At 29.7% G+C, this 22,554-nt stretch overlaps 1 pseudogene; it reads right to left on the bottom strand.

The window, feature by feature from the left end:
* Window positions 1–374: 374 nt before the first annotated feature.
* On the bottom strand, window positions 375–20,733 carry LOC114410564 (annotated as a pseudogene).
* Window positions 20,734–22,554: the final 1,821 nt, after the last annotated feature.

The following is a 22,554-nucleotide window of genomic DNA, read 5'->3' on the forward strand; positions in this document are numbered from 1 at the left end:
AATGATGTTTGTAAACTACAATACTTGTCAACTTGAAGTTTGATCAAAATCACAAGCATTTGAGATGTTGTCTCAATCTTTCTCTTCCATTTTTTTTCTTTAAGAATGTCTCTTAAAGTTTGATCAAAATCACAAACAATTAGAGCAGCATCTAATGATGTTTGTAAACTGCAATACTTGTCAACTCTAAGTTTTTTTTATTGTTCCTAATGTAGCTAAGTCTTTCAGACTCAACCATCGTGTATGCTTCAACAATGAATTGTTGGAATAGTTTTCTAGAATGCAACAAAGTTTGTGCTTCCTTTGATCTGGACTGTAGTCTATAAGCAAACCATTCTCTCATCGTTAGACGATTTCTCTTCCTTTTTCTGCTGCTAGGTGTACAACGGTGAAGTATCTGCCAATTTGTCCTTGGCCATTCTCTCACGTGTAGCTATCAATCTCAATTTTACATTATCGACTTGAGTATCTGCCAATCTGTCCCTGGCCATTCTAAAATTTTTTGCATGAACATTGTACTCATCCAACATTTGACTTAAAGTTGAAACAATCTCTGGTTGAATTCCAACATGTTGACTGCAAAAAGCAATATAAAAACAGATCCATTGGTGTGACGAAAAATTCTTTCACAATTAGAATACTTCATATTTGATAATAAAAGAAACAAAAGAAGTACTACCTCATTGTATTAACTCTATTTTCAATTTAATTCTGCGTATCAAAGATATACAATTGTGAAAATTTTGGTTGCTTTCCAGGCATTGGTAATAAGCTGCCTATTCGATGGCATGGTTGACCCTGAATTCTAATTGTAGGAGGTCCTCTACTTTCATTAATTGATTTGTCTAGCTTAATACCAGCAGACGTAAAGGCAAACATCATGTTGTATATCCGTATGTTACACTTATAATTTTTACTATCACTCGCTTTACCATCAAACAGAAGTCGTTCAAGATATCTCAAATGCTTAGTGGTATTGACCTTGATTTAGGAAGGTGTTTTTTTGTGGTCAACAACATCTCAAATGTGTGTGAATAAACAAACTAAGCATAAACAATGGTCAACAGCATCTCAAATGCTTAGTGGTATTGACCTTGATTCAGGAAGGTGTTGTTTTGTGGTCAACAACATCTCAAATGTGTGTGAATAAACAAACTAAGCATAAACAATGGTCAACAGCATCTCAAATGCTTAGTGGTATTGACCTTGATTCAGGAAGGTGTTGTTTTGTGGTCAACAACATCTCAAATGTGTGTGGATAAACAAACTAAGCATAAACAATGGTCAACAACATGTCAAATGCTTAGTGGTATTGACCTTGATTCAGGAAGGTGTTGTTTTGTGGTCAACAACATCTCAAATGTGTGTGGATAAATAAACTAAGCATAAACAATGGTCAACAACATCTCAAATGCTTAGTGGTATTGACCTTGATTCAGGAAGGTGTTGTTTTATGGTCAACAGCATCTCAAATGTGTGTGGATAAATAAACTAAGCATAAACAATGGTCAACAACATCTCAAATGCTTAGTGGTATTGACCTGGATTCAGCAAGGTGTTGTTTTGTGGTCAACAACATCTCAAGTTTGTGTGGATAAACAAACTAAGCATAAACAATGGTCAACAACATCTCAAATGCTTAGTGGTATTGACCTTGATTCAACAAGGTGTTGTTTTGTGGTCAACAACATCTCAAATGTGTGTGGATAAACAAACTAAGCATAAACAATGGTCAATAGCATCTCAAATGCTTAGTGGGAAACTTGCTGAGCTTTATGAATCTGAGAAACAATGATTCATGAAGGAATGATGTGTGTGGATAAACGAAATAGAATCAAACCAGGATTGATGTGTTTGATGTGTGTGGATAAACGAAAATTAGGAATTAATGCTAAGATAGTGTTTGATGTGTGTGGATAAATGAAATAGAATCAAAATATACCATTTCTCAACACAATATTGTATTTTGTTCTATTTTTATGATTGACCAAAGCTAGAATAGAACCCATTAGAGGATTGAGTGAAGGAATAAAATAGCTAACTTGAACAAGTGCAGAAGAAGACTTAAATTCTTACTAAAATGTACAAATATGGATGACTCTAATAGAAGTAACCCATTACTTTAAACTAATTCAATTGCCATAACATGTTCACTTCATTATGATATCAATGTCAATTCCCTCCCTTGTTGGCTATCACAACTAGGACCATTCCTTGTTATACTGCTTGTGACAATTCCATCTAGGAACAATATATATTAATATATAGAACAATATTGATGTTCAGTCTGAAATAGAAATAAGAACAGCTAGTAAAAGTTGCAATCATTATAGGATTTGGATTAATTGTTCTCCTAACCCTCATAAAACTTTCTCTCTAAATGTTTTCTATATACACTAATTGATTGTCCTTATAGCATTCTATCTAGAAATAATCCACATTGACCAATATGTTTTTGTTGACAAGTTCTATAAAAAGCTAATAATGCTAGTCTAAATATGTTGTGAATGTTGAAATTGAAGTTAGTAGTGTGACCACCGAATAATGAATGTTTTCTCCTTTTAAGACATGAATAAAATTCATTGTCTTTGTTCAAAGCAAAGGAGGTTGGGCTGCTTTTTGAAGAATGAAATGATTGCAGGCCTTTGAGCTTTAGAGGGAGCAAAAGAAATTCATAGACATTAGGCAGGTGAGTTAGGTGAAGCAATGATTTCCCATTTTCCTTTTTCTCTCAAGGATCAACATTTAATAAAGTTTTAGGGATTTGTCCTAATCATATTACTTTTGAACTTAATTTGCTGAGGTTGTCTAGGCGTTTGAATCAGTTTTCCGATACCACATTCAGTTCTAAGTGGCAATTACATCAAAGACAATTACATATTCGCATTAAATCAAATTGAAACAGTAGATATTCTCCAAAATGACAATATTTATCAAATATTTAGCATACATTCAGAGTTGATCCTAATAACCAAAATTCCTAATTTAAAAAAAAACTCACAATGTATCAAATAATTGGCAATTTTTCAAATAAAATGAAGTTGCGAGTAGTTTACGGATCAAGTGATCCGTAAACTACTTAATATGCTTTACGGATCACTTGATCCGTAAACAACCCAACAACTTCTCGACAGCGTTTTCTGCCATCGCCGGCAAAAACCAAAACCCGGACGACAAACTTACCTCGAAGAAGAAGCAGAAACGCGAAGAAAAAGCACAAACGTGAAGACCCACACCACAAACGCGAAGACCCACACCTTCCTCCTAAAGACGGCAACAATGGCGGTGATGGCGACGAAGAAGAAGAAGAATGAAGAAGCTGCGCGGGAGGTAGAAGAAAACTGAAGAAGCAGAACCGTTGGAGGAAGAAGAAGAGCATGCGCGGGAGAGAGAGAGGCGAGAGAGTTATTTTTTTAAAAAAAAAACAGTAAGGGCTTAAAGGACTTTTCACCATAATTGCTGGGTGCACCAACAATACTGCTGGGTGCACCTAGCAGCACTCATAACAGTTTTGATTGGGCCCATGTTATTTCATACATTTTTTCCCTACTTTTTTTTTTAGTTTTCAAAGAAGACTGTAGACAATTGTTAATCATATCTTCCATAATTATTAGATAGAGCTCTTTTTATTTTTTGTTATTAAATTTAGTTAAATATCCTCACCTCTTATCTCTCATTCCTTTTCTTCTTCAAAACTTTCTATTTTATAATACATAATTGAGAAAGGTTTGAAAAAGAAAAGGAATAAGAAGTAAGGATGAAGATATTTAATGTTATTTCATACATTTTTTCCCTAAGTTTACACTTTTTTTAGTTTTCAAAAAAAAATATTGTAGGCAATTGTTAAACATATCCTTCATGATAATTAGATAAATCCCTTTTAATTTTTTGTTATAAAATTTAGATAAATATTCCCACCTCTTATCCCTCGTTCCTTTTCTCCTTCAAAACTTTCTATTTTATAATACATAATTGAGAAAGATTTGAAAAAGAAAAGGAATGAGAAATATGGGTGACAATATTTAAAAAATTTAATAAAAAAATAATGTTCTACATAATTTGTGTGTGTGTGTGTGTGTGTGTGCGCATGAGAGATTGAATCAAAGCATACATAGAAAAGGATGAGTAGTATAATCATTTTAATGGACCAAAAAAGGAAGGAGAAGGAAAGACATTGAATCACTCAACCATGACATGAAAAATAAAGGAAAAAGACACCAAGCCTTTGATTTAGCTAAATTGGTCTTCATATTAAAATCCGACTTTGAATCTAATCACGATAAGGAAGACGAGCTATATTCATCAAATCAAGACTAGAAAGAGACTTAATTACAAAATAATTAAGAAAATAAAATCATCAACTTATGAAACCTAGCCAAGTTAATGACATTAACTTCTTGAGTGTTTTGTAATTGGGTTTGTTCCTACTCTTGGTTTGACAACATAACTCACTAGCCTTCTCAGGATTTTATTCAGAGTCAAATTCTAATTCGAAGACCAATTCAACTAAATCAAAGGTTTGATATTTTTTCCTTTGTTTTTTTATGACGTTGTTGGCTTATTCAATAAGGTTTTCCTTCTCCTTCCTTTTTGGTCAAAAGCAATGATTTTACTATTCATCCTCCTCTTTTTATGCTCTTATTCATTTTCATATACAATTATTTTATTTATCCAAACCATATATACAAACTAAGACATGACTTAACACTATATATGGCATTATCATTCAATGTATATCTAGCATTAGATTTAAAAGACATGTGTTCATTAGCTTTATGTACTTATGTAATTTAAATATCAATATTTATTATTTTATCGTCATATAAAAAGTATTTTTCACTAAATATGCTTTTAGATTACACACAGGTAATAATATATATATATATATATGTGTGTGTGTGTGTGTGTGTGTGTGTGTGTGTGTGTGTGTGTGTGTGTGTGTGTGTGTGTGTGTGTGTGTGTGTGTGTGTGGTTTGGATTAATAAAATAGTTGTGTATGAAATTGAATCAAAGCATACAGAGAAAATGATGAGTAGTATAATCATTGTTATTGACCAAAAAATAAAGGAGAAGGAGAGACATTGAATTATTCAACCATGACAAGAAAAATAAAGGAAAAAGACACCAAGCCTTTGACATAGGTAAATTGGTCAGCATATTAAAATTCAACTTTGAATCTGATCACAATAAGGAAGACGAGCTATATTCAGAGTGGAATTCTAATTCGAAGACCAATTAAGCTAAATCAAAGGTTTGATCTCTTTTTCCTTTGTTTTTTTATGTCATGATTGGCTTATTCAATATAGCTTTCCATCTCATTCCTTTTTGGTCAAAAGCAATGATTTTGTTATTCATCCTCCTCTTTTTATGCTCTAATTCATTTTCATATACAATTATTTTATTTATCCAAACCATATATAAAAACTAAGACACGACTTAACACTATATATGGCATTATCATGCAATGTATATCTAGCATTAGATTTAAAAGACATGTGTTCTTTAGCTTTATGTACTTATTTAATTTAAATATCCATATTTATTATTTTATCCTCATATAAAAATATTTTCACTAAATATGCTTTTAGATTACACCCACAGTATATATATATATATATATATATATATATATATATATATATATATATATATATATATATATATATATATATATGGTTTGGATTAATAAAATAGATGTGTATGAAATTGAATCAAAGCATAAAGAGAGAATGATAAGTAGTATAATTATTGTTATGGACCAAAAAAGAAAGGAGAAGGAAAGACATATTGAATTATTCAATCATGACATGAAAAATAAAGGAAAAAGACACCAAGCCTTTGATATAGATAAATTGGTCTTCGTATTAAAATCCGACTTTGAATTTGATCACGATAAGGAACACGAGTTATATTCATCAAATCAAGACCAGAATGAGACATAATTAAAAAACAATTAAGAAAATAAAATCATCAACTTATGAAACCTGACCAAGTTAATGACATTAACTTCTTGATTGATTTGTAATTGAGTTTGTTCGTACGCTTCGTTTGACAACATAGCTCATTAGTCTTGTCATGATTTTATTCAGAGTGGAATTCTAATTCGAAGGCCAATTAAGTTAAATTAAAGGTTTGATCTCTTTTCCCTTTGTTTTTTTATGTCTTGATTGGCTTATTCAATATGGCTTTCCTTCTCATTCCTTTCTGGTCAAAAGCAATGATTTTGTTATTCATTCTCCTCTTTTTATGCTCTAATTCATTTTCATATACAATTATTCTATTTATCCAAACCATATATATAAACTAAGACATGACTTAACACTACATATGGCATTATCATGCAATGTATATCTAGCATTAGATTTAAAAGACATGTGTTCATTACATTTATGTACTTATGTAATTTAAATATCAATATTTATTATTTTATCCAGATATAAAAAGTATGTTTCACTAAATATGCTTTTAGATTACACACACGTACTAATATATATATATATATATATATATATATATATATATATATATATATATATATATATGGTTTGGATTAACAAAATAGTTGTGTATCAAATTGAATCAAAGGATACAGAGAAAATGATGAGTAGTATAATCATTGTTATGGACCAAAAAAGAAAGGAGAAGGAAAGACATATTGAATTATTCAATCATGACATGAAAAATAAAGGAAAAAGACACCAAGCCTTTGATATAGATAAATTGGTCTTCGTATTAAAATCCGACTTTGAATTTGATCACGATAAGGAACACGAGTTATATTAATCAAATCAAGACCAGAAAGAGACATAATTACAAAACAATTAAGAAAATAAAATCATCAACTTATGAAACCTGACCAAGTTAATGACATTAACTTCTTGATTGATTTGTAATTGAGTTTGTTCGTACGCTTTGTTTGACAACATAGCTCATTAGTCTTGTCATGATTTTATTCAGAGTGGAATTCTAATTCGAAGACCAATTAAGTTAAATTAAAGGTTTGATCTCTTTTTCCTTTGTTTTTTTATGTCATGACTGGCTTATTCAATATGGCTTTCCTTCTCATTCCTTTCTGGTCAAAAGCAATGATTTTGTTATTCATTCTCCTCTTTTTATGCTCTAATTCATTTTCATATACAATTATTCTATTTATCCAAACCATATATATAAACTAAGACATGACTTAACACTACATATGGCATTATCATGCAATGTATATCTAGCATTAGATTTAAAAGACATGTGTTCATTACATTTATGTACTAATGTAATTTAAATATCAATATTTATAATTTTATCCAGATATAAAAAGTATGTTTCACTAACTATGCTTTTAGATTACACACACGTACTAATATATATATATATATATATATATATATATGGTTTGGATTAACAAAATAGTTGTGTATCAAATTGAATCAAAGGATACAGAGAAAATGATGAGTAGTATAATCATTGTTATGGACCAAAAAAGAAAGGAGAAGGAAAGACATATTGAATTATTCAATCATGACATGAAAAATAAAGGAAAAAGACACCAAGCCTTTGATATAGATAAATTGGTCTTCGTATTAAAATCCGACTTTGAATTTGATCACGATAAGGAACACGAGTTATATTCATCAAATCAAGACCAGAAAGAGACATAATTACAAAACAATTAAGAAAATAAAATCATCAACTTATGAAACCTGACCAAGTTAATGACATTAACTTCTTGATTGATTTGTAATTGAGTTTGTTCGTACGCTTCGTTTGACAACATAGCTCATTAGTCTTGTCATGATTTTATTCAGAGTGGAATTCTAATTCGAAGACCAATTAAGCTAAATCAAAGGTTTGATATCTTTCTCCTTTGTTTTTTTATGTCATGATTGGCTTATTCAATATGGCTTTCCTTCTCATTCCTTTTTGGTCAAAAGCAATGATTTTGTTATTCATCCTCCTCTTTTTATGCTCTTATTCATTTTCATATACAATTATTTTATTTATCCAAACCATATATATAAACTAAGACATGACCTAACACTACATATGGCATTATCATGCAATGTATATCTAGCATTAGATTTAAAAGACCTATGTTCATTAGCTTTATGTACTTATGTAATTTAAATATCAATATTTATAATTTTATCCAGATATAAAAAGTATTTTTCACTAAATATACTTTTAGATTACACACACGTAATAATTTATATATATATATATATGGTTTGGATTAATAAAATAGTTGTGTATGAAATTGAATCAAAGCATAAAGAGAAAATGATGAGTAGTATAATCATTGTTATGGACCAAAAAAGAAAGGAGAAGGAAAGACATATTGAATTATTCAACCATCACATGAAAAATAACGGAAAAAGACACCAAACCTTTGATATAGGTAAATTGGTCTTCATATTAAAATCCGGCTTTGAATTTGATCATGATAAGGAAGATGAGTTATATTAATCAAATCAAGACCAGAAAGGGACATAATTACAAAACAATTAAGAAAATGAAATCATCAACTTATGAAACCTGGCCAAGTTAATGACATTAACTTCTTGATTGATTTGTAATTGAGTTTGTTCCTACTCTTCATTTGACAACATAGCTCATTAGTCTTGTCATGATTTTATTCAGAGTGGAATTCTAATTCGAAGACCAATTAAGCTAAATCAAAGGTTTGATATCTTTTTCCTTTGTTTTTCTATGTCATGATTGGCTTATTCAATATGGCTTTCCTTCTCATTCCTTTTTGGTCAAAAGCAATGATTTTGTTATTCATCCTCCTCTTTTTATGCTCTTATTCATTTTCATATACAATTATTTTATTTATCCAAACCATATATATAAACTAAGACATGACCTAACACTACATATGGCATTATCATGCAATGTATATCTAGCATTAGATTTAAAAGACCTATGTTCATTAGCTTTATGTACTTATGTAATTTAAATATCAATATTTATAATTTTATCCAGATATAAAAAGTATTTTTCACTAAATATACTTTTAGATTACACACACGTAATAATTTATATATATATATATATATGGTTTGGATTAATAAAATAGTTGTGTATGAAATTGAATCAAAGCATAAAGAGAAAATGATGAGTAGTATAATCATTGTTATGGACCAAAAAAGAAAGGAGAAGGAAAGACATATTGAATTATTCAACCATCACATGAAAAATAACGGAAAAAGACACCAAACCTTTGATATAGGTAAATTGGTCTTCATATTAAAATCCGGCTTTGAATTTGATCATGATAAGGAAGATGAGTTATATTAATCAAATCAAGACCAGAAAGGGACATAATTACAAAACAATTAAGAAAATGAAATCATCAACTTATGAAACCTGGCCAAGTTAATGACATTAACTTCTTGATTGATTTGTAATTGAGTTTGTTCCTACTCTTCATTTGACAACATAGCTCATTAGTCTTGTCATGATTTTATTCAGAGTGGAATTCTAATTCGAAGACCAATTAAGCTAAATCAAAGGTTTGATATCTTTTTCCTTTGTTTTTCTATGTCATGATTGGCTTATTCAATATGGCTTTCCTTCTCATTCCTTTTTGGTCAAAAGCAATGATTTTGTTATTCATCCTCCTCTTTTTATGCTCTTATTCATTTTCATATATAATTATTTTATTTATCCAAACCATATATATAAACTAAGACATGACATAACACTACATATGGCATTATCATGCAATGTAAATCTAGCATTAGATTTAAAAGACATGTGTTCATTAGCTTTATGTAGTATTGTAATTTAAATATCAACATTTTTTATTTTATGCTAATATAAAAAGTATTTTTCACTAAATATGCTTTTAGATTACACACACGTAATATATATATATATATATATATATATATATATATATATATATATATATATATGGTTTGGATTAATAAAATAGTTGTGTATGAAATTGAATCAAAGCATAAAGAGAAAATGATGAGTAGTATAATCATTGTTATGGACCAATAAAGAAAGGAGAAGGAAAGACATATTGAATCATTCAATCATGACATGAAAAATAAAGGAAAAAGACACCAAGTCTTTGATATAGGTAAATTGGTCTTCTTATTAAAATCCGACTTTGAATCTGATCACGATAAGGAAGATGAGTTATATTCATCAAATCAAGACCAGAAAGTGACATAATTACATAAAAATTAAGAAAATGAGATCATCAACTTATGAAATCTAGCCAAGTTAATGACATTAATTTCTTGATTGTTTTGTAATTGGGTTTGTTCCTACTCTTCGTTTGACAACATAGCTCATCAGTCTTGTCATGATTTTATTCAGAGTGGAATTCTTATTCGAAGACCAATTCAGTTAAATCAAAGGTTTGATGTCTTTTTCCTTTGTTTTTTTATGTCATGGTTGGCTTATTCAATATGGTTTTTCTTCTCCTTCCTTTTTGCTCAAAAGCAATGATTTTGCTATTCATCCTCCTGTTTTTATGCTCTTATTCATTTTCATATACAATTATTTTATTTATCCAAACCATATACATAAACTAAGACATGACTTAAGACTATATATGGCATTGTCATGCAATGTATATCTAGCATTAGAATTAAAAGACATGTTTCTTTAGCTTTATGTACTTATGTAATTTAAATATCAATATTTATTATTTTATCCTCATATATAAAATATTTTCAAAAAATATGCTTTGAGAATACACACACGTAATTACCCCACTACATCTCCCTTATTATGTCGGTTATTTGGGGCTTTCGAGATTGCATGTACGAACTAGCCAATGCAAGATGTTAAATTTTTTTAATTAATTGTTAGAGTGGATGTAAACTTTTTTTTGTTACATCATTTCTAAATAGAATTGATGTAATACATGCCCGTTTCCAAAACAAAATTCTCTCACACCATAAATCCAAACCAAAGCACAAAACAAGGAACAATAGTTCAAAAAAAGTCCCCAATTAAATCAACACAAAGGACTTGTTGAAACCAGAACACAACAAAAATCAATCAATCAGTCAAAAACAATATATTTCCTAAATAAAAAAGACAAGGCATGAAAGAAAGGAGAAATTCATAGTACACAATTGAGTATCAAAATAGTGTTACCTCCACGAAGAATTGCACGATGAAGTTGTCAAATCTATGAGTGATGGAAAGGAACCCTAGTGAGTGCATGGAAGATTGAGTGAGGGAGAAGTAGGTCCAGATCCACTCTACCACTAAGGTATCAACCATCTCTCAAAATAATTGTTCCATCTTGTGTTGCAACAGCCACTCAATCAATAGAAAAACAAATAATGCTCCAAAAAATCCCAATCAAATCACCACAAAAAAGTATTTGTTGAAGCCTAAACACCCAAAAAAATATAAATAAAACAATCACTCAAAAGCAATAGATTACCTAAATGAAAAATAAAATACATGGATTAAAATGTGGAAAATTTAAAGTATATAATTAAGTTATCAAAACAATGTTACCTCAATGGAGAATTGCTTGATGAAGTGTTGAAGTCAAGATGTGAGATTTAGATCCAGATTGTCACTAAGGCAACAACTGTCACCTAGAATCACTGCTCTATCTGGTGTAGTAGCCAATGATGTTGGAATCATAGTCCAAATTGTATGAACGTTTGATTCAATGATTTTTGAAGAAACATATATATTGCATCGTTGTTGGGATTGTTGGAGTGTGAGATTAGAGTAAATTTGCACTCTTTCATGTGGGATCTGTGATCCTATCCACCCTAATTCCTCATGTCATTGTTGGATATAGTGTTGCAACTTGTGTTGTTGTCAAACAACCTTTGTTCTCAAAGCTGCTGGCCTCCTAGTACTCTTCTATCTGCGCTCTTTGTCTACCATAAGGAATTAGGGTTGCACTTGTTCTTGGACTTTCACGGCTGATGACACTTAGCATTTATAAGAGAAATTGGCGGGTCTTAGGGTTTCAAGGGAATTGGGCCAATTTTTTTTTTTCTTTTTTAAATTTGATTTGTTAGGCCTTAATTAGAGTCCAATTTAGTTTTTTTTTAAATGCAAAATATTACATATAATATAATAAATAAAGAAGAAGAGTAATAATGAATATAATAGTATTATAAATGTAATTAACTAACAAAAAAATAAAACATAACAAAGAATATATTAATATGATATAAAAAAATAAAGAAAAATAGAAATAAAAGTTATATATTATATATAAGTATTTTAGGTAGGAAAATGTTGGATCTTATGATCCAAATCACATCCCCACCACCACCTCTTGATCCTAGGTAAGATCTTGATTTCAACAACCATGGTAGCAACAAATACCAAATTGAAGGATAAAATGTAAAGAGGTTTAATTGAGTAACACTATAGACACTAGATCTAAAAGAACTCTCCATGTAAAATCAAGGTTGTAGTCCAGATGCATCAAGATCCAACTTTTCTTCGCACAAGAGCAAGGTTGTAGCAAAGATGAGTTGACAAAGACACATTGGGGTTAAGTGAGATCCAACCAATGGCTCTAGGTATTGTCTTTATGTGGCAGAAAAAAGGTCAAGGCAAGAGGGAGAAAAGAGCATCATCTTCAAAAAAAGAGATCCAATCATCTCAAAATTGCTTTATCAATTTTGAATCCTCAAAGAATAAACATTATTATATAGAGCAAACAACTCTTACAATCTCATGGACAAAGTGGGTTTAGAACGTACTGCTATAATATTAGGGGCAAAATGATTTTAGAATGTAAAAAACAATGAGTAATATCATATGCTAAGTTGGACATTGGTTACAACCATGGGTGATAGATATGATCAACTCATACAATAAAATTATAAGATAAATTGTTTTTGTTCGAGGAGGGTTCATATAACATACTAATTGTGAAGTCATTCAACTTAATCTTATAACTTTGTCAATAGACATTCTCTAATATTTTTGAAGAATCCAATATATTGTTCAATAAAGTATTTTACTTATTGACGTTAAATAGATAATTTTTAAAAAAAAATTGCTATAAAAGCATAGAAATATAAAGTAAATAATAGGATCCTAGGATAATTTTGGATAAAAGAGAAAATTGAAATTTTCATTTAAGGATATTCTGTTATTAGAGTTTCTGTTTTCATGAAAAATTATATCTTTTCCATTATTTCTTATTTTCTTTTAGAATTAAATTATTTTTATTTATAAATAAAATTTAACATTTCTTTCCTTTTCCTCTTGATGTCTTCACCAAAAGATACCTCACATACTTATTTTTAGATTATTAACAAATATTTTATTTATTCACATTAACTAGTCAATAAATTATTTAAAAGTTTGCTATGAATGAATAGGAACAAAAGGAAAATTATAAGATCCTAGTAATAATTTTGGATAAGAAAGGAAGGAATTGAGATTTTTTTATAAAAATTATCATATCACTTTTCGATTTTTTATAAAAATTATCATATCACTTTTCGATTTTTCTTGTTTGTTTGTAGAAAAAAATATATTTTGCATTTATAAAAAAATTAACCGCTCTTTTCTTTTCCTCCTAATTTTTTCATGAATAGATACAGTAACATTTTGTTTTTAGATTGTTATAAAATTATTCATTTATTGAATTTAACCGTTAAACTTTTGTTATGAAGTTTACTACATGTAAAAGCATAGGAATGAAATAAAGTAATTTGTACAATCCTAGTGATAAATTTAGATAAAAAGGAAAGGTGAAATTTTAATTCACAGTAAATATTCTATTAATTAACATATATTTTTACAATATTAGATAAATTTTCTCTTATTCCTTATTCTCTCTTAGCAAATAATTTTTTTGGTTGTTAACTAAAATTTTGAACTGTCTTTCATTTTCCTCCTAGATTCTTCATGAAAAGATAGGTCAATTTTTTTTTTATATTGTTATAAAATTATTTATTCATTCACATTAATTAGTTAAAAAATTTAAATGGTTTCTATGAAAGCATAAGAATAAAAAGTAAATAATAAAATCCCAGTGATAATTATAGATAAAATATAAAGGAAGATAAAATAAATATTTTATTATGATTTCTTTCTAAATAAACATATTATATAGCTTTCCCTTTATTTCTTATTTTCTTTAATAAAATATTTTTTTATTTGTAAATAGAAATTTAACATCTATTTTCTCTTCTTCCTAATTTATTCATGATACCTTAAAATTTTTGTTTTTAGATTGTTATAAAATGTTTTTTTTTTCACATTTATTAGTTAAAAAATAATTTGAAAGTTTTTTTTATTGAAGCATAAGAATAAAAAGTAAATAATCAGATCCTAATACGATAATTTAAGATAAAAAAAATAAAGGAATGTAAAATTTTCATTTAAAGTAAATATTCTATTATTTCAGTTTTCAGAATTTGAACGCACAAAATGAAGAAAAAATAAATTATTGCTTTGGAAATAATAGTACTTTTCGAGTTCTCAAAACATGCACTTAATCCGACTAGCACAATTTAGAGTAACTTTGAGATATAAATTATGGTAATAGAATTGTTTTATGAAAAACAATGTGCAGCATCATATCCGGTGCTTAGTGAAGCAGTACTACTGATTTCTCAAGGCAAAGCCAAACTCATGAGAATGCTTGCTAATAACAAAGTGGAAGGAAATTAAATGCTTCACATGCTAATAAGTCACAGTATCAGATATATAAGGCTGTAATGAGGCAATGAAAAGAGAATAAGAAGAAATACAGTTTTCCTTTCCTTACCTTTTCTCTCTTAGGAGGCCCCTAGTCCTCCAACTCTAGGAATCTGTTTCTGAATCGTAACAATTAATATAGCTTTCATGAATAGCCCAAGTACAGAACCGCCAAAGCAAAGTTGCTTACACATTGCTACTGTTTCTATTATTCCAGAAAACCAGTTAGTCATAGTGTGAGAAGTGTTGGTAATAGTCAATGTGTTTTTCTTTTGGGAATGATGCAGATAGACTAGCTAGCATTTATAGGCTCAGGGAAGCCACGTTAATTACAGTCATGGACCAGATATACTAGTACTATTTAATTTAACAGTCTTAATTAACAAGTTAGATTTCCTTACACTACACTACTTTCTTTTTATATGACAAAATAGTTTAAAATATGCATTCAAACATTCTGTTTTTACCAAATAAGTCAAATGCAAAAGTGAGATGAGGATTAATTTTGACATGTAAATATCATTTTTGAGAATTTAAGTAACAGGAGTATACACCCAAAAAATTAAGTAACTTAGGATCAAGTATTGATATGAATCATTAGTGGCTATTTAATAAAGGAATCTTACTGCTTAGAGAACACTGAAAATTTTGAAAGATAAACTATTTAACTAGCTCCAAAATCTCATAAATTCTAATAGTAGCATTTTGAGTTTGCCTAATTATAATAGGCAAAATAAGTGGGCACCGTTTTGTACTGTGAACATGGAAAAAAAGAGTTAACAAGTTTACTTAGGCTTATAGGGATATTTATATTCTGCGTCACACCAATTCACCCAAGAATATTGGGAGAACAAAATTAAGAGCACACCCAAAGGAAAATAGACTGTTCAATTACCACCTAATTTTCTTGTTTTTGTTTTTTAAGTTTGGGTGCGTGGGGATCTCTTTGTTGTTTGCCTAAAACTGAAAGGTGCTATACCCAATATTTAATTTTCACATGTCCTAATGTAGTCGTTAATGAAAAAATGATATAGAATATAGTGCTTGTTTACAATGATGAATATAATTTTTTTATTTTTTTTATTAATTAAAAAATTTATTTGATCGTGCGATAAATAAGCTTTTTTAGTAATTTTTTAATATTTTTTAAAATATTACTTGAAATAACATTTTAAAAATATTAGTTTTTATTTTTTAATATTTTTTTATTTTTATCCTCATTATATTTATTCAATTTTCTAAAAAATAAATCATCATAAATTTATTATTTTTCTATCATTTTATATTTTTAAACTACTTTAATAATTATTTTTATCAAATATTTATAATTTAATAAATGAATTTTTCTTTATATAATTAGTAGTTCATAAATAACGAATGAGTTAATTGCATTAACTCATGGGTAGATATGGCTAAGATATTTTAGTAATTAGTCTCTTGGAGCACGTCACCTTCACCCATAATTATCTTCATTGGTCTTTTTAAATTTGAAATGCTTAAATGGCGGACATGTATTATATTTAATTTGCAAAATGTTAAGATAGACAAAATTTTGGTGAGATATGAAGGAATTAATAAAACAAGATTGTTTGTTTGTTAATATACGAAAGAAATTAAGTGATTAACAGAGTTGCTAATACAATACAAGTTGCACCATAGTTTGGCACAACTATAGCTTATGTTTAATTTTGCGGCGGGGTCAAGGAAATTCAGTAAATTTTCATGAAGCTATTTTGTATCTCTTTCTACTGTTTTAATAATATCAAGAATTAATTATACTTCTCAAAATTAAGGTAATACCATAAAAAAAATATTTGTTTATTATTTTCCTTTCATCATAAAATAATAATTGATTATTTCTTATTATAAATCTAATCCAAACCCACTGCTTATCATATGTACTACATGATAGGATGGTAATGATCAACCCTAATAATAAAACCCTATCTTATGATATGTAGAAAAAGATAATAAAGTAAATTTAATAAATATTTTGGAATAAAAATGAAATAAAATATAAGAAGCTGAAAGTTAAAATATTATATTTTACTAAAATAAACTTATTTACCAAAGGTTATTAATGGGATCAAACATACTTTTTTAACTAATAAAAAAACTAAAAAATAACTTAAAATACTTGTTAAACATATTAAAGAAAGAAACTCATAAAAAATACTCATAGTAGTTGCATAAACTTTACCCTTTAATCTCTATACTTAAAAGTCATATCATTTAGTTTTATTATAAACTAGTCTTGTTTGGTTAGCGTTTTTTAGTTGTTCATGGACACCAACGTGATAAAGCTGTTTAACAGGGAAATAGAAATTAACACTAAAGCATTAATCTAGCTGTTCATGGATAATTAACAGGAAAATAAAAATATTGTTCGTTGCACCAGCAACATAGCAAAAAAAAAAAATGTTTGTTGCACCAGCAACATATTAACAGCAAAATGATAAAGACAGCCTACTCACTGTCATCATCTTCCTAATCTTCCTGCCTCCTGATTATGATATCCCAAAATTTTTCATAATACCTATAATAAATAGAGATTTCATCTCCATCATCAAAATCCATTTCTTGAAGAAAATCATACCATGGTTGGACAACACCTTTTCCACCAATGGCAGGATTCAGCGTTTCAACTTTCCATTGCAGTGGGGGGCCATGCCGCCTTAAGACTGTCATGTGGTTGCCGCAAGCTCTAAGAGGAACTTCTGTACAATGGGGGAGTTTCTGTAATTTCGAAAAAATTAATTTTTAAAATGGTAAAAATGTGTTTAAAGAGATTAAGATATGATGAAAGTCAGCTTAACAGGGGTTCAGGATGATCCAACATTTCCTGAGTAAGTTGAAGAGTCCATATGTGCTTCCTGGATGAATGCCTCTGCCTGCCGCAAGTTTGCCGCAAGTTTTCCAGTGATGGTCACATCCAAAGAAGTTGATGCTGGTTGACTCATAAAATTTCAAATCTTTCCGGAAGCTTTGGAGTCCATCTGCTAAATACACTTTATCTTTACGTTGTCTGACTCGTACTTCATAAAACCATCTCAGGATAGTTTGGTGCCCATTGAGTATGATAGAAGGCTGGAAGTTGTATGGTATTTTGAAAAAAAAGTGAGAAATATAAATGCATGTATATGTAACAATAATAGTAATGGAAGAATTGAGAAAAAAGATGACCTTGTCATTATTGAAGGCAACGATAAATTGCATGATCAGTGGTGGTCGCATGATGGCATTTTTCCTCTGTAATCACAGGGATATAAAACCAAATGTCAAAAGAAACATGTTAAGCAAAGGAAAATTATGAAATGACAGGGATGCACAATATAAAGGTTTGTAAACAAAACACCAAAAAAGAAAAACAGTGGAAAGGACTAATGTGCATACAAACGGAAACCAAATGAAAGGCAAAGACATTAAACGAAAAAACAGAACAACGACAACAATAGAACAAAATGAAAGTGGAAAACAAAAACAAAAATGATAGCCATGCACATAAAAGTTAGAAAAGAAACGACCAAGCCATGCACATAAAAATTAGAAAAGAAACGACCAAGGAGGGCCGGACACCTTCAAGTCCAGTTTTGTTTTTAAACTTGAAAAAGAAAGTAAGGAAAATGACACGACAAAAAACAACGGCATTGCAGAAAACCACTAAACCACGTGCATCAGACACATAGCAGAAAAATCGCAAACCAAAAACCCATGAAAATGAAAATAAACACAACAAAAAGGTAGGTGCTGTGAAGAGAAGAGTAGAAGTTATTTACCTCAGTTGATGCGGTTGAGGATGCGGTGCTCATTTTTTGTATGGCGTGAAAGCAGAGTTTGGACAGAGGAATGAAAAAGGATTTGCAGAAGAAAGTAGATGTGAATTGAAGAAGTACGAACTAGATGAAGAGTTTTTGTTCGAATTTGAAGCCTAAGACCGTTGGTATTGTAGGGCAGTAACTGTCTAAATTTATCTTGGGCCAAGATATGAGCATTGGGCCAACTTCTAGAATTGATTGTTAACATTTCATTTTTTATGTATTGTAGAGGGGGTATGAACGACTTATTTAAAGGTGATTATGTCATCTTGCATAACTGCATTTTTTTAATGTGGTTTTTTTGTGTAAAATAAGAATGATGTTGGTTTGAAGGAATGCAATATATGCAGCATGATGTGCTACATTTGGACGATTGGCATGAACGATTTTTAAAAAATATTGTTTCAAGCATAATTATCATATAAGCAGTAACATATGAACGCTAGATATTTCATCATTGAACTTCAGCAATTAAAATTTCTATATTTCGCAGAGAAATAAAGAAAATTTGTTCATGTAAATGTCAAAGCAAATGTTAAGTTGTGATAAACTGCTAAATAATATAATGTTAAGTAAATGAAGTTATAAATGGAAGATATTAATGTGGTGATTAAGATTGCATACCTGACAATGTTAAATTTAACATTGTAATATATGATATCATCTTTGGCTGTATGTTAGAATGTATATAAGTAAGATAACAGTTTGGAATTATTGCCAATAGATAGTACAATTTCTTGTTTGAAAATTTAGAGTTACCTTGTAAGATTTTTGAAAACCTCTTTGAAGACTACATTAGTAGTAGAAGTCATATTTTTTTGGTCTTTATCATGAATAAGAACTTTTAATCCTTGCCTTGAATTGACCCTCGATAATGCAACATATAATTGCCCATGGCTAAAAACTGGTTTTGGCAAATAAAGCCCAACCATAGAAAGTGATTGGCCCTGAGACTTGTTAATCGTCATTGCATAAGATAGCATGATTGGAAATTGTCTTCTTAAAAGCTTGAAAGGCCATGGTGATAGTGAAGGTGACATTCACATTCTTGGGATGTAAACATTATCACCAACATTTTTGCCAGAAATGATTTCAGCTGCAATGACATGTTTGGCTAGTCTAGTAACTATTAATCTAGTACCATTACAGAGTCCTTGCGTTTGGTCTAAGTTTTTTAGCAACATTATAGGACTACCGATTTTTAGCTTGATACGATGATTTGGCAGACCAGATGTGTTTAGTGAATTGAGAAATTCAGTTGTGATTGATTGAAAATGCCAACTGTCAATGGTTTCTGACTTCTCTATATAATCAGAGCTTAAGTATTCCTTTTGTTCACCTATTAAATTTATTTGAGGTACCATACAAAGTTAAATAGAGAATAAATGCTGAGTAGACCTTAGTTTTTGTAAATTTTAGATGTGCATAAATACCTGGAATCAAGGAGAGTATATAATCATTGACCTCTTCAACTGTTTCATTGGTGGAAGCTAATATTGCTCTAGATTTGAAGAAATCAGGATTACTGTGATGTTGATATAAATTAGGAAATGTTGATTTGACTATAGCATCAATGGGGTCATTATATTCAGTAATAAGTAGGTACTCAGGAATTTCAACAGTAGCATATCCATCATTTTGATTCCCAATAACTCCATCTCCAATATCTAGAATCCACTTTGCAAATTTATTAGTTTCTTGATCATCAATTAATTGGGCATTTCCTTGTAAACACATGTTTTTGGTGAGTGTTAAGACTTAATAGGAAGGCCACAGATATGATGAATTGATTGTTGCATTTATAATGTCTGAACGACTTCCTCTTGAAATGACTGGTAGAATTTGTCGGAAATCTCCACCAAATACAATAACTTTGCCTCCAAAAATTTTATTGGGATTTTTCTTCTTTAAGAATGTCTCTTAAAGTTTGATCAAGTGCTTCAAAGCAAAATTTGTGTGCCATGGGTGCTTCATCCCAAATTATCAGATTTGTCTGATTTAACAATTCTGCTAGCTGACTTCCTTGAAATATATTGCATATAGAGTCTTCAAAAATTGGCACAGGTATCTTAAATTTGGAATGAGCAGTCCTGCCTCCTGGCAATAACAAAGAAGCTATGCCGCTAGAAGCAACCATAATCACAATTTGATTTTTTGCCCTCAGTGAACTTGCTAATGTTCTCCATATGTATGTTTTTCCTGTACCTCCATATCCATATAGAAAAAACATGCCACCTTCATTGTTATTGACAACTTCCATAATTTTGTGATAAATTTTTTTTTGTTCGTCTAGAATAAAAAATAAGTTGAGATTTGATAGAAATGAAGAATTAGCGGATGTAAAATTAGAAAATACAGATGGAATTTAACTTTGTTAAATGCAATTTATAATATACGAATTGGTAGATTACCTGTCATCGATAGAAAAATATTTTTGAATTCTAATCTAGCCTCATCATTGTTGTAATTAAGTTCAGACAATATCAAGCTATTCTCTAGACATGATGCAGGATTTCCACCCTCAGGATATGACATTATAGGATAGTCTCTGAGTGATTTTTGGTTTGGATGCAGAAGTTTTTCAATTTCCAATAATGTTAAATTTTTAAGTTACTCATCATCAATGTGTAATTCTAACAAATGATAAAGGAGATAGTTAAACAATGCAGATCTGTGATGTTATTCAATATAGAAAGTTACAAACTGATTAAAACTAACTTGTGTTCAAAGTTGTTTTTTTATAATGATATGCAATGTCTTCAGCTAACCAATTCCATGTCTGATTCCAAAGTTCTTCAGGTTTAGTAATGACACCTGATAATAGTATTAACACAAATAATTTCCTCAAATAATTAGCTGTACCCTAGTCCTTAACTTCTTTGATTGCTTCCACAAATTCTCTGTCATCTTGCAAAAAACCCATTGCAAAGCATGCTTCTCTATATGTAGGGTATAGAACATTTTCAACGGTTCTAATATCTTCAAATGAAGTAGCTCCTTTACATGCAGTAAGCATCATTCTTTGATAAAACAATTCACCAGTGGTTGGTTGAACCCATATTAACCTGCCAATTGTATTGTCTTTCTTTCTAAGGTTCCATGATCTAGCCTTTTGGTTGTAGACAAATTTGGAAACAAATTGTGAATAAGTGAGATTTCTACCCTCTGAAAACATTTGTTGCTATTCATCCAGGCTAAGAATTTTGATTCTGAAATACATGGCTTTGACAGGATATCATCTATATCATCATCATCTTCATAAAAAACATTGTGTTGTCCTGGCAGATGAAAATGTAATCTCTCCACAGCAGGCTTTCTAGCATGTATTGGAAAACAAAAAATTCTCCAAGTAGCTTCACATGGAGAAATATATCTGACAAAAAAAAATCATAATTAAAAGAATTAATTAAAGAAACATTCAGTAACTTAAGTATACATGTTGAATTAATATTACCTGCAATCCACAAATTCTTTAATCTCATCATTTTGACTGATAGCATTCTCAAGTGTACCATTATCATCATGAATAACAACAGCAGTGACTCTGTCATAACCTTTGTTTATATATTTAAATAGATATTTAATGGAAGTATTTTGATTACACCATTCAACATTTATATGTGCTTGGTATTTCCTCAGCAATTTTGCATTGTAAGGTACTATATATATATTATCAATAATAACTCCATTCTTTGAAATGGTATGGTCATCATTTCTTCTACGATAGATTGGATAGCCATTTGAATCTAAAACAGTTTGAGGGTGAAACATTTTTGGGTAAAAACAACTACACTTGCCTTCTTTCATACATGGAGACTTAGGTTGGAGAATTCCACATGGTCCATGTACCATATGATTTTGGACTAATGTATAGAGTTCAGGGTCATTTTCATGTGAAGGAATTTCTGCTAATATTATGTGGCTATCACAACTAGGACCATTCCTTGTTATACTGCTTGTGACAATTCCATCTAGGAACAATATATATTAATACATAGAACAATATTGATGTTTAGTCTGAAATAGAAATAAGAACAGCTAGTAAAAGTTGCAATCATTATAGGATTTGGATTAATTGTTC

This window comes from Glycine soja, chromosome 4 (genome assembly GCF_004193775.1).
Source record: "Glycine soja cultivar W05 chromosome 4, ASM419377v2, whole genome shotgun sequence".
NCBI classification, from domain to species: Eukaryota; Viridiplantae; Streptophyta; class Magnoliopsida; order Fabales; family Fabaceae; genus Glycine; species Glycine soja.